The following is a 16074-nucleotide window of genomic DNA, read 5'->3' as shown; positions in this document are numbered from 1 at the left end:
TTTTGGAGTAGTCTGTGAAAGCTAAGTATTAGCTCTTCTTTATGCCATATACTTTTATGAAACTTGGGTACTGGTTAAATTTAACATAGGTTTGTTTGCCCCTTTGTAGATGAATAAGACAAGAATAAAATCAAGAGCCTGGCTGACTGCTTTCACTTGGAATTTATTATATTGACCTTTAATTCTGCCTGTCAAGCATGATACTTTCTGGATATTAACCTATTCTACTTCCTTGGTTAACTATCTCATACCTTCTTCTCTTTTTTCAAATGTGCAAACCTTCTTCAACATTCTTAACTCTCAGGTGTTGACTTTCAGACCATGGCTTTCACAATTTCCCACTATCATATCCAACTACCTGCCACCTTTTCTTTACTCATATACTTTGCCTATTGCCTGTTATTATGGATGAACCGTCTCACTTTTATTTAAGGATGACATCTCTATTTGTGGGCTAGATTCCATTATTTCTTCCTAAATAAGAAGGACATGTTCTCAGTAATCCTCTCCTCCTTCTTCTGTAGCAATGATTTCCTCCTCTTTATTGGGTCATTCCTGTTAACATAAAAATATGGTGTTGTCCCATTTTGACAAGTCTTGAGCTTACCTTTTCTCATTACTTCTCTTCAGTTTCCTGTGCCAGATCCTTGTTCTCTTCCTCCTTGACTTTTTAAAGTTGTTGTGTCCTAGAGCTCAGTCTTTGATCCTTCTTTCTTGTTTATCTATGTCAGCAATTGGCAAACTGAGGCTCATGACCCAAATCCAACCTGTGCCTGTTTTGGTAAATACAATTTTTGGGGGGAACACAGTCATGCTCTTTTGTTTATATCTTATCTGTGACTACTTTTGAGCTGCATAGATAGAGGTGAGTAGTTGTGACAAACCAAATGTCCCTCAACACCTACATTATTTACTATATGGCCTTTTTTAGGAAAAGTGTGCCAATACCTGATCCACACTTAGTCTTTTCCCCTCCATGAATACATTCAGATGCATGGTTCAGATACTCTATAGTGGTATCTCTCCAGCTCATATTTCTAGACCAGACATCATTTCAGACCCCTAGAATTATAAATCCAGTTGCTGATGAGATGTATACTTCGATGTCTAATAGTAAAAATAGTCATTATGTTTGATTTCAGCATGTTCAAAATGGGACCTATTATCTTCATCTTTAGATGTGTTCCATCTACAATTGTCTTCATCTTAGTTAACATCAACTCTGTCTTTCCAGTTACTTAGGTCAAAACCTTAGGGTCATCTTTGCCTTTCTCTCATATTCCATGTCCAATTTATCTGGAAATTCTGATGACTCTACCTTCAAAATATATCCGGAATCTAACCAGTTCTCTCATTGTGGCACAAGTCATTATAATCTCTTTCCTAAATTACTGTAATTGCCTCCTGTTTGATTTTTATGGTTCTGTCCTTGCTATCTCCCTCTATTTGGGCTATTTGCAATATGGAAGCAAGGTTATTCTTTTTAAAACATAAGCCAAATACTGTCATTTCTCTGCTCATAATTCTCCAGTAGACCTCCTCTTATTCAGAATAAAAGCCAAACTTCTTACAATAGCCAGCCAAGCCCTGTAAGACCTTGCCCCCATGCTACCTCTCCATAATTATATTGCTCCCTCAGCTTAGCCGCATTGAACTCCTCGCTCTTACTTGAATATTCTAGGCACACTTTTTTTCAGAGCGTTTGTCTTAGCTTTTCCATATACTAAGAAAGCTCTTCCCTCAGGTATTTGCGAGGGTTGTCCATAAAATATCACTTTTTAAATACGAACTAACCAACCACTCTATTTAAAATTGCACATCCTCCTCCTTTCCAGCATTCCTCATCACCTTTGTTCTGCTTTATTTTCCCCCATAGATCTCATCTTCCAGTATAATATAAATATATAATTTAGTTCATCATTTTTTCTGTCTCACTACTCATTCCTAGAACATGAACTCCATAAGGAATGGGTTTTTTTTTTTTTTTTTTAGGTCTGTATCTTTTTTTAAACATTAAATCTTCAACACCTATAATAGTGCTTGGCACACAGTGGATGGTCAATAAATATTATTGCCAACACAAATAATAGTGTTAGCTAAATTATTATTTGTGTTATCAAAGGAAGTATAAAGAATATTTTTGATGTATTAAGTAGGCATAGTGTTTGAATTTTAAATGCTTTTTCTTTAGTGAGAGTAGGAATTTCTGGGTCATTTCATTTGAAGAGTGAAGATTACTAATATATTGGCATTTGAAAGTGTCAAGTATCCCTATTACTAAGAGTCTATGAAATTGGTATTACAGGTTGCATTAATATATCACTCTAGATAAAAGTTAAATTGGAAGAATAAACATCGAACTAGTAAGGAAACACTTTGTGTTCTTTATTCTATTCTCCACAGTACTATCAAAATAATGTTTCTAAAACACGTAACTGCCTCTGTCATGTCCTGAGATAAAGTCTTTTTGTCACACATAATTATCTAGAATAGAATATCACATTCCTTCAGATCTAATGTTTACTTGTATTTCTAGTTTTACCACCTCACCTTTGTTTCAACTATATCAATCCATTTGTAGTTTCTGGGACACTTTATAGCTTTCATACATTTAAAATTTTTTTTTTATGGAAATTCTAGCTTCCTTTTCCTATCAGCAGCATTTTATAAGGCTCATATCAAATGCTTTCTCCTAAAGAGTCTTTCGTCTGCTCTGTAGTTAGTCCTTGGTTTTCATCACACCTTATATCTCTATTTACATCTGTTACATTATAATAATTGTTTTGTGTGTTTTCTTTCCCGATAGACTGTGAGTTCATTGAGATGAGACTAATAAATAATGTATCTTTTCACCTTTTAAAATTTGAGATATATTTTGATTTATAGAAGAGTTGCAATTTCACTCACCTTCCCCTTATATTAAAATCTTATATAACCATAGAACATTTATCAAAACTAAAAATTTAATCTTGGTAAAAATATTATTAAGTACGTAATTCATTTGGATTTCATCAATCATTTCTCTTATGTTCCTTTTTTCATCCAGCGTCCAATCCAGTAGATAGTTTTCACGTTTCCCTATTCCTTCAATATTGAGAGTTCTTCAGTCTTTCTTTGTCTCATGACCTTGACACATTTGAAAGGTAGTAGCCAGTTATTTTGCAGAATGTCTATCAATTTGGGTTTGTCTGATGTTTTCTCATGATTAAGTTGGGGTTATACATTAATGGGAAGGATACCACAGAAGTAATATGTCGTTCTCAGTGCATTATAATAGGGCTTTCACAGTGTTGAAATATATTAACTGTGATGTTTTTCTTTGTTAAGTGCTGTCTGTCGGGATTCTTCAAATATTACTATCTTTCCATTTGTAATTTCTAAATATTGTGAGGGAGAAACATTAAAACTATGTGGATATCCTGTTTCTCTTAAACTTTGCCCACTAATTTATCTAACAGTGGGTCTTTCCTGAGTACAAAATGAATATTATGGTTTTCTCATGGTGATTTCCTGTTTGTTCATTCCTCTAACATTTTAAAATTAGTATTGTTCTATAAGGAGCAGTTGGTCTTTATCTACCATTTATTTAGTTATTTACTTATACATCCGTATGGACTAATGGAGTTTTTAATCATTGAGTTATAATCCAATATTCTCATTATGTATTTTTCAAATGGTTCCAAATTTGGTCATTGAAAGCTCTTTCAGGTTGACTCTTTTATACTAGTTAATACATGACAAAATCTTCATATTTCTATATTTATATATCTATACGTGTGTATGTGATTTAAACTGTGATTCCATATTGATAGTTCTCACTTCAGTCCTGTCCACAGCATTAATTTTAACTTTCTATCATTCCTTATTTTTAATGTTTTTAGTTCACAGTGAGAAACGTGGCTTCCATTACATATAATGTATTTGCTTATATGTTCAACTCTAGTACACAAGTAAAATACTTTGAGAACTAGTAACACCCTTGTGAAATACAAATTTACCACAAAAAGATAGTGTTTTAGTGTAGTTACTTTCTTTTGCCTTTAGCCTTACAGTATCTTGCAAAAAAGCTGTTTCCCAAAGTTATTTAGTTCAGCATCTTTTTTCCTATTCTCTTTGTAGTTATAAGAGTTATCTGTAATATAGATGGATTCATTTGTCACAGTCTGCCTGCCATCTTTTCCCTTGACATCCTACTTTCAAATAATATTATAACACTTGATGTGTCCCTTCCATACACTTTACTTTTGCATATGCTAAAAACACAAAATTTTACATTGCAATGAGTTTTTGCTTTGAATAGCCACATATTTTTAAGAGCAAAAAGAAGTAAGAAAATACTTTACCATTATTGTATTATCAGTGTTCTATACTTAATTTCTTTAGATGGATCCCATGTTCAGTGTGATACCATAATCATTCTGCCTGGAAAACTTCCTTTTAACATTTCTTGTAAAGTAGTCTTCTGGGGATGAGTTCCCCAGTTTTTTAAAAAGATTTTTTGTTTGATATAGAATTCTGTATCGACAGCTTATTTTCAGAGCTTTATGATGTCATTTTTTATGTGTTCTGGCTTGCTTGGCTTCTGATGCCAAGTTTTCTATGTTTAGCCTTGTTCCTCTGTGTGTAATCTCTCTGATGAAATTTCCTTAAATGAAACAACCCAGAAATGTATATCCCTAAGTACAGAAAATGCATTTAAAATTCTTTAGCAGAGAAAGATTTTCTCTGTGTCTTAGTTATCAGCAGTTTGAATATGATATACCTATTTTTTTTTTTTGTTGTTGTGGTTTTTATTCTGCTTGGCATTCTGAGCTTCTTGAATCTGTGGTTGGTATCTGTCATTAATTTTGGAGAATTCTTGGACATTATTTCTTCAATTTTTTTTCCTGCCCTACTCTATCTTTCCAGTCTTTCTTCTCCTTCTGGGATTCTAATTAGTTTTATGTTAGACTATTTCATATTGTTCAGCATCTCTTGGCTTCTCAGCTCTGGATTTTTTCCCCCTATGCTTATTTTTCTCTCTGTATTTCAGTATGGCTAACTTCTGTTGACCAAGCTTCAAATTCACTTATTCTTTCTTCATCTATGTTGAGTTAAACTGTTAAACTGATCAAAGATAGTCTTCATCTGTATTCATTTGAAGTATTTCCTCTGATTCTTTCTTGTAGCCTTCATCTCTCTTCTGAAATTTCCTATCTGATTTTGTATTTTGTCAACCTTTAGAACCTTTAACATTATCTTAGCTAATTTCAATACCTATATTATATCTGGATCTGATACTGATGATTGTTTTGTCTTTTGGTAGTGTTTTTTCTTGCCTTTTTGTATCTCTCTCTCTTTTTTTCTTTTCTTTTTTTCTTTTTTGGTTAAAATCCAAATGTCTTATGTAATTGATAGTAGAGATTGAGGTAAGTAGTACTTATGCCTGGAAATGGACACGTCATCTTTTTCCTCAGGCCTTTGGTTTTCAAATTTGAGTTAATATAATAAGAGATTGGCTTGGGTTTGAGGTTTGGTGTGTCTCGTTACCTACATGGCACAACGGGCTTCAGATCCTCTAATGACATCTTTGTATGTAGAGTGGACTTACCGAAGTGATGTCTGTTAGACCTTAAGCTGTAGATTGTCCCTTTATGTTGTGCCTCAGAAAGGGTTTCTTTTCCTACACTTCTTTCTCTCCTGTCCTTCTCCCAGAATTATTCAGTGGTTACTGAAAGCTTGTTAGCTTAGCTGTAAGAAGTATTTTCTATTTGAATTGAGCCTCATTCTCACGCAGGCAATGTGTCCTTGGTTCTTGGATGTATGGACTTCTCAGTTCTACTGCCCATTCTTTAATAGTAGATTTTTTTCTCTCTCTGACCCGTCCAGGTGCAATAGTTTTTACCACTGTCCCGAGGCTCGTAATGTTTGCTGCCCTACTCCTCAAAGACTAAGTTTTTGTTCTATAAGTGAGATAGGAGAGAGGAGTCTGTGTAGAAGTTCTTGCCTCTTTGGCATGACTGCTGTTCCTCTCCCTGGTGTCTGAACCACAATGAAAACTTCTTTGGGATCTTTCTGATCTACTCTGTGAATGCTCCATGGTATTCATAAAGAAAGAGCCCAGAAGAGAGTATAGACTCCTTTAATTTCTACCATTTCTGTGGCCTCACACTGTTTCCTAGTTTCACACAGAGCTTTCATTTACTTATCAGTTATTCTAGGTAAACTATTTTTACTGGTGTCTGGTTGCATTTACCCCAGTTAAGACTGCTCAAATTTCCTCTCTTCCTATAGGTGCCTGTATGTCCAGATTTTGGGTCAGTTGTTTGTTCTGAAAGCTTCTCTCTTTTGGATTAGAAAAAAGTGATAGATTTGAAGTTAATACATTTTTTTTTTCATTATAATGATGGAAGAAATGCTCTCTTCAATTCTCTGTATCACAGAGTAGAAGCTAAAAGTCTATAATTTATTTTTATATTGCTATTGCCTTGCAAAGTACTTGGAACATATCAGACATTTAATAATTAAAATATTTAATACATGCAATGTACATGTGTGCATATGCAACTTTCCCCATAATTGACTAGGACAATAGGAATAGCAGCAGAGTGAGTTAGTATATCATGACACCATGTATATTGCCTCCATCATTAAGCATATGTTATTGAATTCTAGTTTGTTTTGTTCTATAGTTCCTTTCTATCATCTACAGAAAGAGCCTAGATTAAAGAATATCATGTACTTTTAAGTTTTGGATAACTTTATATTTTATATACAAAGCAAAGCATATTTTTTCCTTGTGTGGCAGGCAATATTTTGAGATATCAATTAAAGTTTTCCCCTCATGGTTTTTTTTTTTTTTTTTTTTTTTATTCAACAGGCCTTTATCCCACCCAAATGGCTAAGGAATTCTGCTTTCTCTACTTTGGAAAGGACAAACAAAGCAAAGTAAAAATAATAGAGAATCAAACACTTGTCTAAAATTTAGGCTCCAGCACATGTGGAAGAATATATTCTCAATGAGAACCAGTATTTCTCCCTCTGGAGACTAGGAAAGTTTTCTTCTGTTAAGTGGTACAATAGAGCTTAGATGTTGGTGGGTCTCTGTGAAGTGGCCTTGTGCCCTCCTCACCTGAGCCTGGTCTAAGATCTAAGACTGGGCTGGTATAACAGGTAGACAAGAGAGCCATTATCTCTGGGTACAATGCCAGGAGATAACAAAATCTCATAATGCCCATATCTAGCACATATGGGCACAGTAGTTGAACTAGGTGTTTGGTGGTTTAACAGGAGAGCTTTAGATGGCCCCCTTGAGTTTCTTAATGCTCCAGAGGAGTGAAGAAACTTTGGACAAGGGCAGGGAAGCCACTGAGAGAAAGAAAACAGGACCTGGAGAAGCTTTGTGAGCTTGTTATGGAGGAGAGCTGCAGATCCAGTGTGCTGATGACTGAAGACTAGGCAGGAATGTCTCATGGGATGCCACTGTGCATTTTTGATGGCATTCAAAGATGACACACTTCTTCTCTCATCCCTTCCTATGCTGCCATGCTACAGAAATGCCCTGAATGTAGATGCAGCCTTAGGGATAGGGTGGGGAGACCTCAAATTATCTGAGAAAATTGGTGTCCACACATGATAAAATGGGGGCCCAATGTATAATTGAAGACCAGTTATACAGCAGTAATACTCTATTGCTGGCACATTTCAGTTTTGAACTGAATTTGTAGTTGCTATGTATTTAAAAACAAACAAACAAACTTGTTTCTTAGAATATCTGCAACAGGCATCAAAAAAGTTTTAAATATAATACCATTTGAAGATATTCTCTTGGGTCCATTAAATTTATATTATAATTTATGTAAATGGGTTCTAATTTGAAATTAAAATGCCTCCTCTTATGAAGTATATTTTAATTTATACTCTGGCTCCAGACACCCGAGTTATTTAACAACACTTTACCATGACAGCCTTGGATCAACCTAAATCAAAATACAAGCCAGAGCTGGGTGTGTAGATGAACTCCATGTATGACATATACCAGCATGTGATAATTCTGCCCATGTAATCAGACATTTCTGGCTTGAAATTCAACACTGTCACTTATCAACTGTAAGACCTTGGGCAAGTCACTTATCTCCAACTTCCAGTTTCTCATCTATCAACGTGAATAGTAATAGTACTAATTTTATGGGGTTCTTGCAAAGACTAAGTATGATGATACATGTAAAGCTCCAGCATACAAACAAGAAGTCTTCAGTAAATACTAACCATTATATGTTCTAAAAAGGACCCAAATGATCAAGTGTACTGAATCATGGGCCAGCCAAATGTTTCCAAGGTGAAGTAAGCTTAGTTAGAAGATATTTTTCTTCTATGTCTGTTTTCTTTTTCTCCTTTTTCATTAAACTGTTCCTCGTTTTTGCTCCTTCCTTTCTCTTTCCTTCCCTACTCTCCTCTCTTCTTCCTAACATCCCTCCTTCCTTCCTTCCCTCACTTCTTCCTTTTAAACTGTATTATGGAAAAATTTATATGCAAAATTAGATATGCTGTTATAATGACCCCCACATATCCATAGCTTCTACAGTTGCTAGTCTTTTGTCAGTCTCTAGCCTCTTATCTTCAAATTTATTTCTCCTCGTTTATACAATTCTTTTTCTTTATCTTCATTGGTGTATAAATATTATAAATAAGTCTTTATACATTTTCTCTGTTCTTTTGGCTCCATTCACCAAAATGATCCACTTGTTGACTGTAATAGATTTAGGTAACTTTCTGGCCAAATATGGTCTATAAAAATTAGCATAGTCACTGTTGTTAATATAAAAAAAAAGAATTTATCTCTGTCTTCTCAACCCATCAACAAACCATATTGGTTCCAATTAGCTTCATTAAGCATATGAAATACCAAAAGGTGAACATTTGTGATACTTAGTATATGTTAATGATAAGACAAAACAATTTTACTGTATATTTGTGTTTTTCTAAGGTTAGATCATTTAAAATTTAACTTCAGTTTTTAATTGCTATTTTACTTCAATTTTCATGTAACATAAATTTTTAAAACTCTTGCAAATTAGTACTCCATGTACAATTATGAACATGACAGGTGTACCTATAATTTATGCCAAACAACTATGATTAGGAGTCAGAAGATAGAATTTAAAAAGAAACACTTAAAAGCATCTCCTTACAGTAATAAATAAATAATTTTACACTTGAAGTCACTATTACAAAAATGTATGTTTTAATTTTAAAATGTAATTTCTCAAAATATTAAAATAAGCAATTTTAATATATTAAGTCATTTATTCATTTATTAATACATGTTTATTGAGTAGAACTATGTGTTAGGTACAGTGCTAAGCACTGAACAATAAAAATGAATGAGATACTCTATGATCAAGGAGCTAATAATTTAGGGTGTAAGTAGCTGAAGAACTAGGAAATCTGTCAAGTGAAGATGGGGAAAGGGCATTCCAGGTAGTATGCACACTATGTCTAAAGGCTTGGAGAAATAAAAACTTGTAATTTTTGGAAACTGTAAGTAAACACTTGAAGACAGGAACCATGTCTATTTGCTTACCACTATATCTTCAGCACATTACATTGTAGCTGTTCAAAAAATATTGCCTGAATTGATTAATTGATAAATACATGGTAGCAGATAAAGTTGAAAACCTCTGATGAGTGGCTTTACAGGCATTTTCATTTTATAGTCCAACATTCACTGAAATATATTTTATACAACACTAACTCTATGGAAAATTAAGAGATTTTAAGTGGTCAAAGAAAAAAAAACTAAGAAACACTGCTCACACAGATTTAAAATAATTTTCTTTACTGAAAGATTTCTCAGACTTTAGTATGCCAATGTTGCTTGTGATCATTAAAGATATTTTGATAAAACTGTTTTTCAAACTTCTCTTCCTAAGGCACTCCTCCCCACCCACTCAAGACCTGTCCATAGGACTATTCTTGATTCTGTGTGCCTTGAGAAAGTCTACTCTACTTTCTACTGAGATCCATTCAAGAATTTTAGGTAGGGAACTACACTATTGGTCAGTTAAAAAAAAAAAAACCCTTTATAAGTAAATGGAGTGTAATGAAGAAAATTTAGTAACTAAATTGATATGGAGGTACTAGAGGGAGACAGTTAGTATCTTAGATGATTTCCAGGCTTCTTTCTTGGTGGCTAAGATGGAGATGCCAATAAAAAAGGATATGGATTACAGAATGAGGGAAATAGAACAGAATCAGTTTTAGGCAACTGTGTTTAAAGTTCAAGTGGGCAGCCAAGATTAACTATTCAGGTTACAGTTAGATTTATTTGTTTGGATCTCAGAAGAGACCAAGAAGTCATAGTGAAAACTCTGGGAATGGCTTTTCTTTCTTTCTTTTTTTTTTTTTTTTAACATTTTTTATTGATTTATAATCATTTTACAATGTTGTGTCAAATTCCAGTGTTCAGCACAATTTTTCAGTTATTCATGGACATATACACACTCATTGTCACATTTTTTTTCTCTGTGAGTTATCATAACATTTCGTGTATATTTCCCTGTGCTATACAGTGTAGTCTATTCTACAATTTTGAAATCCCAGTCTATCCCTTCCCACCCTCCACCCCCCCGGTAACCACAAGTCTGTATTCTCTGTCTGTGAGTCTATTTCTGTCCTTTATTTACGCTTTGTTTTTGTTTGTTTGTTTGTTTTTGTTTTTGTTTTTTAGATTCCACATATGAGCGATCTCATATGGTATTCTTCTTTCTCTTTCTGGCTTACTTCACTTAGAATGACATTCTCCAGGAGCATCCATGTTGCTGCAAATGGCATTATGTTGTCGATTTTTATGGCTGAGTAGTATTCCATTGTATAAATATACCACTTCTTTATCCAGTCACCTGTTGATGGACATTTAGGCTGTTTCCATGTTTTGGCTATTGTAAATAGTGCTGCTATGAACATTGAGGTGCAGGTGTCATCCTGAAGTAGATTTCCTTCTGGATACAAGCCCAGGAGTGGGATTCCTGGGTCATATGGTAAGTCTATTCCTAGTCTTTTGAGGAATCTCCACACTGTTTTCCATAGTGGCTGCACCAAACTGCATTCCCGCCAGCAGTGTAGGAGGGTTCCCCTTTCTCCACAGCCTCTCCAGCATTTGTCATTTGTGGATTTTTGAATGACGGCCATTCTGACTGGTGTGAGGTGATACCTCATTGTAGTTTTGATTTGCATTTCTCTGATAATTAGTGATATTGAGCATTTTTTCATGTGCTTTTTGATCATTTGTATGTCTTCCTTGGAGAATTGCTTGTTTAGGTCTTCTGCCCATTTTTGGATTGGGTTGTTTATTTTTTTCTTATTGAGTCGTATGAGCTGCTTATATATTCTGGAGATCAAGCCTTTGTCGGTTTCACTTGCAAAAATTTTCTCCCATTCCGTAGGTTTTCTTCTTGTTTTATTTCTGTTTTCCTTTGCTGTGCAGAAGCTTGTAAGTTTCATTAGGTCCCATTTGTTTATTCTTGATTTATTTCTTCTAGGAGAAAAGTTTTGAAATGTATGTCAGATAATGTTTTGCCTATGTTTTCCTCTAGGAGGTTTATCTTGTCTTATGTTTAAGTCTTTAATCCATTTTGAGTTGATTTTTGTATATGGTGTAAGGGAGTGTTCTAGCTTCATTGTTTTACATGCTGCTGTCCAGTTTTCCCAACACCATTTGCTGAAGAGACTGTCTTTATTCCAATGTATATTCTTGCCTCCTTTGTCAAAGATGAGTTGACCAAAAGTTTGTGGGTTCATTTCTGGGCTCTCTATTCTGTTCCATTGGTCTATATGTCTGTTTTGGTACCAATACCATGCTGTCTTGATGACTGTAGCTCTATAGTATTGTCTGAAGTCTGGGAGAGTTATTCTTCCAGCCTCTTTCTTTCTCTTCAGCAGTGCTTTGGCAATTCTAGGTCTTTGATGGTTCCATATGAATTTTATTATGATTTTTTCTAGTTCTGTGAAATATGTCCTGGGTAATTGGATAGGGATTGCATTAAATCTGTAGATTGCCTTGGGCAGTGTGACCATTTTAACAATATTGATTCTTCCAATCCAAGAGCATGGAATATCTTTCCATTTTTTAAAGTCTTCTTTAATTTCCTTCATCAGTGGTTTATAGTTTTCTGTGTATAATTCTTTCACCTCCTTGGTTAGATTTATTCCCAGATATTTTATTACTTTGGGTGCTATTTTAAAGGGGATTGTTTCTTTACTTTCTTCTTCTGTTGATTTATCATTAGTGTAAAGAAATGCAACTGATTTTTGAACGTTAATTTTGTAACCTGCTACCTTGCTGAATTCTTCAATCAGCTCTAGTAGCTTTTGTGTGGACCTTTTTGGGAATGGATTTTCTATAGTTGCTCAGAATGTATTTCCTCTCTTTTCCATAGCCCCTTTCAAAGTCCTAGAGTAAAATAATATCTGAACCATTTTACTCATACAGTTCCGTCCTTTAAATGCTCTGTAAATCAATAGTGTTCACCTAGGATGGAGTGCTTTACTGCTTCTAAAATTTCACATATTATTATTTTATTGAATGTGTTTTTCTGTATTTCCATAACCTCCTCCCTCAAACTAGCTTTAAGTCATTTATTACTTCTTCCTACGTACCCTTCAGCACTCATGTCCCTTGAGTTATAACCCCTCTCCAGTAAATGATAACCCATGAGATCTCTCCATTGTCTGCCTTTGACTCCTTCCCTTGTGTTGTTTGGCTTGTGTCCAGGCTTCCTATTGGAATTACTTCTTGTTCTCTACCTGTCCTTGTGCACCTGAATTTCGGACTTGTTCCTTACTTCTCAGCAGTTTCATTTAAGACGCTGACTTTGGGTTATATCATGCTGGGTGTGCAGCAAACACTCCATTTCATACACCCCTATTTCTGACCTTAGTTTCTGTGTATCCATCCAGGATCCTCCACTTTGAGCCAGCCAGCATCTAAGATTCATCCAGAAGACGTTAGACATGATTATATGCCAGTTTCCTTGAAAGCAGGAGCCATATCTTATTGTTTGTATTCCCAACGTCTAGCACAGTACTTGACACCAATGATATTTAGAAGGTGAATGAATGGATGGATGGATGGGTGGTTGAAAGAAGCAGTTCTGCTTCTGACCATACTTTAACATACAACATTTCATGCTTCTACGTGAAGTTTTGCTTTAAAAAATGGCTGAAACTGTTGGAAAACTAGTACTCTACTAGGGAATGCCCTGATTAACGATTTAATTTTCTTTCTTAAGACTAGGGAAAGAGAGGTAAGTTCGGGAGTATTTAGGAATTTTCTGCATTTTTCATTTTTTTTTAGAATCTACTACATGAAAACATTGGAGCTGGCATTTAAATTTAATTTTTACATTTCTCTGTGAAGTATATATTGTTATTCTCATTTTACAGATGAGAAAACTGAAGTTTAGAGAGCTTATTTTAAGTGGTTGAAGCTGATGAGTGGTGAAGGTGAAATTTAATCTTAACTCTTTTGGCTCTGATTCAGTTTTTCTTCCTTACACTTGAGAGCATATTCTCAGTATCTTTAGTGAGTACTATGTCACACAGATTTATTATTTCCTTTTATTTTTATGTTTTCTTAACTTGAAAGGCAGAAAATGAAAGGATGTAAAATATTTGAGAGTTTTCTTTGCAAGATCATTGATTATTTCTTAGTAATTGGATGCTCTAATTATTTTTCTGGAGAAGAAATTTTAAGATCAAGCATGTTTTTGGTTTCAGTGCTGATATACTAAGACGGTATAATGCTAGAGTGACTCAAAAACAATTATCTGTTTATTGCTGTCATTTTATAACCTAGACAAGAGACAGTGCTGACACTTAGAGGTATAAGAAGATGCATTTTATTGAAATACTTCAGATTGGAGACCGAGAAATTGAAGAGTTATTAATTGATAGGACCTGGGTAACTATGTTATAGCACAACTGTGAAATATTATCATATAAAAATTCAGAGTAGAATTGGCTTGAGTAAACTATTGCCTGGCTAAACTTGAATTTTTGTTTAGATAGTGGATTCTACAGTAATCACTAGTGATTCATCCTAACACTTGAGATTATTTACTAGGTCTAGGGAGAAAAGGAAGAGTTACCACTCTCTAGTTCTTCAACCACAACAGACTTAATAATAATGGTCTACCATTTATCATCTAGTATCTATTGGGTGGTCTATGTCAGATTTCTAGTTTGTTCTCCCTAGAACCTTAAGAGGGAAGTATGTTTAACTGGAGTGAAAATTGAGGCTCAAAGAGATTAAGTAATTTACCCAGGATTCTGCACTTGAAGCTGAGATTTGAAACAAGATCTGATTGAACATACCCATTTGATCTCCATTCTGTACTGTTTCTTGAGCATTACTCATTCTTTGAACATGGCACTCTATCTCTCCAAAATTCACTTTTTCAAGAACGCTGATGACCATATTACTGATAAAAATAATTCTTTTATTTAGCAAAAAGCATAAAGTAATTTCTTTTAATTAAATAATCAAACTTTCTACCTCGTTACTGTGGGTCTCTATACGATGCATTTATTATTATTATATGTTGGGCTTTAAATAGAGCGGTTTTTGTTTGTGCATGTAGAAAAGCAAAGATGGCTAAGGAAATTACTCTATATTGCTCAGTGGATTTTGCTGAAAAAAACCTTTTCATAACTGGGTCAAATATTCTTCCTCAGATGTCCCTTGGTGTACTTTCTGAAGGGATCCCTTTTCTGGGTGATATGTTCACTTTAATCATTTTCTTTTTGGATTTCTGTTGGATTTTGTTTTCTGTGATTCCCATATGGTATCTTTTATTGGTTTGTATATCTCGGCTCTTGAAAAGTCAAATAAATTAGGGCAGAGATGGTGACACTGAGGGGGTAGTTTAGGAGAGACATGATATGGTTGAGAAGAAGGATGCCTCTCTTGTCCTTCTATATTTATGGGAGGATATAACGAGACTGAGCCTGTCAGATATATATGTCAGATATATATGACTGTCATTTGCATGGTTTATCAGAAGAAAGTTATCATTAGGGATGTTAAAACTTAGAGCAGTTTCTGGTGAGTAATATCCTGTGTGGAGAGAAAAAAAAAACCCTCCTGATTTGAGAGATGATTTTGATTAGTGCCTCTAATGAATGAGACGTGACATTGATAGGAAGAGGGATTATTTTGGGGGGCTCACTCAGGAGACTTATGCAATAAGATCGCCTGAGGAACCACAATCCACTTTGGAAGGAATAGGGAGTCCTTTCTCCATTTTCTCATTCAGGGAAAGTCTGCTCAAAGAGCTTCAAAGAACATTAGCTAAAGGCAGAGTGTCCAGCACTGGGAGTAGATCTTGGTGGATATTTCTAGGGAGTGGAAATGTGCTGCTTTTGAGCCTGGTCAGGTTTACCCCTGGTTTAGCTGTAAATTGACAACTATTGGTAGGTAGGATTACTTCAGTTCTGTTCAGTTCTTTTTAACTATTTATCTGTCCATCTGTCCATGTATCATCTCCCATTTATCATCCATCTATCCATCATCTATCAGTCATTTGATCAATCAATCATATTTCAGTGATAGGATTAACAGAATAGGAAATGATGATTATGGTTATGTATGTCAAGGAAACTAGAATGTGTGTTTAATTGTAAAGGAATGGTGGAATTTAGCAGAAACAAGAAACAGAAATATAAGGGTTCACACTATGTCAGGCATGTATTCTCTTGGCTGAATGAAGTAAAAAAAAAAAATAGATTTATTGCAAACTGAAAGACGAAGCGAGAAATTTTAAAAAGGATTTGACCGAGGACACTTTGCATCTTCAGGTCGTTTACTTCCTGGCAAAGGGACAACACAATCAGCCGATAAAAGGCTCAGAATTAGGTATGAGAATAAAAACTACTGCTTAAGCTTTGGAGAGAGAATATCAGACACCTAGAGTAGAAATGCAATAACTTAGATCAGGTTTTAATTTTGCAATAAAATAAAGGACTGTAAGAGGATTAAAAAGGGGAGGGAGACAATTCAACAATGCTAACTCTTACATCTGTTGCTTATTTTTATTT

The sequence above is a fragment of the Camelus bactrianus genome, chromosome 13, assembly GCF_048773025.1.
Source record: "Camelus bactrianus isolate YW-2024 breed Bactrian camel chromosome 13, ASM4877302v1, whole genome shotgun sequence".
Classification (NCBI taxonomy): domain Eukaryota; kingdom Metazoa; phylum Chordata; class Mammalia; order Artiodactyla; family Camelidae; genus Camelus; species Camelus bactrianus.
This window is presented reverse-complemented; position numbering follows the sequence as displayed.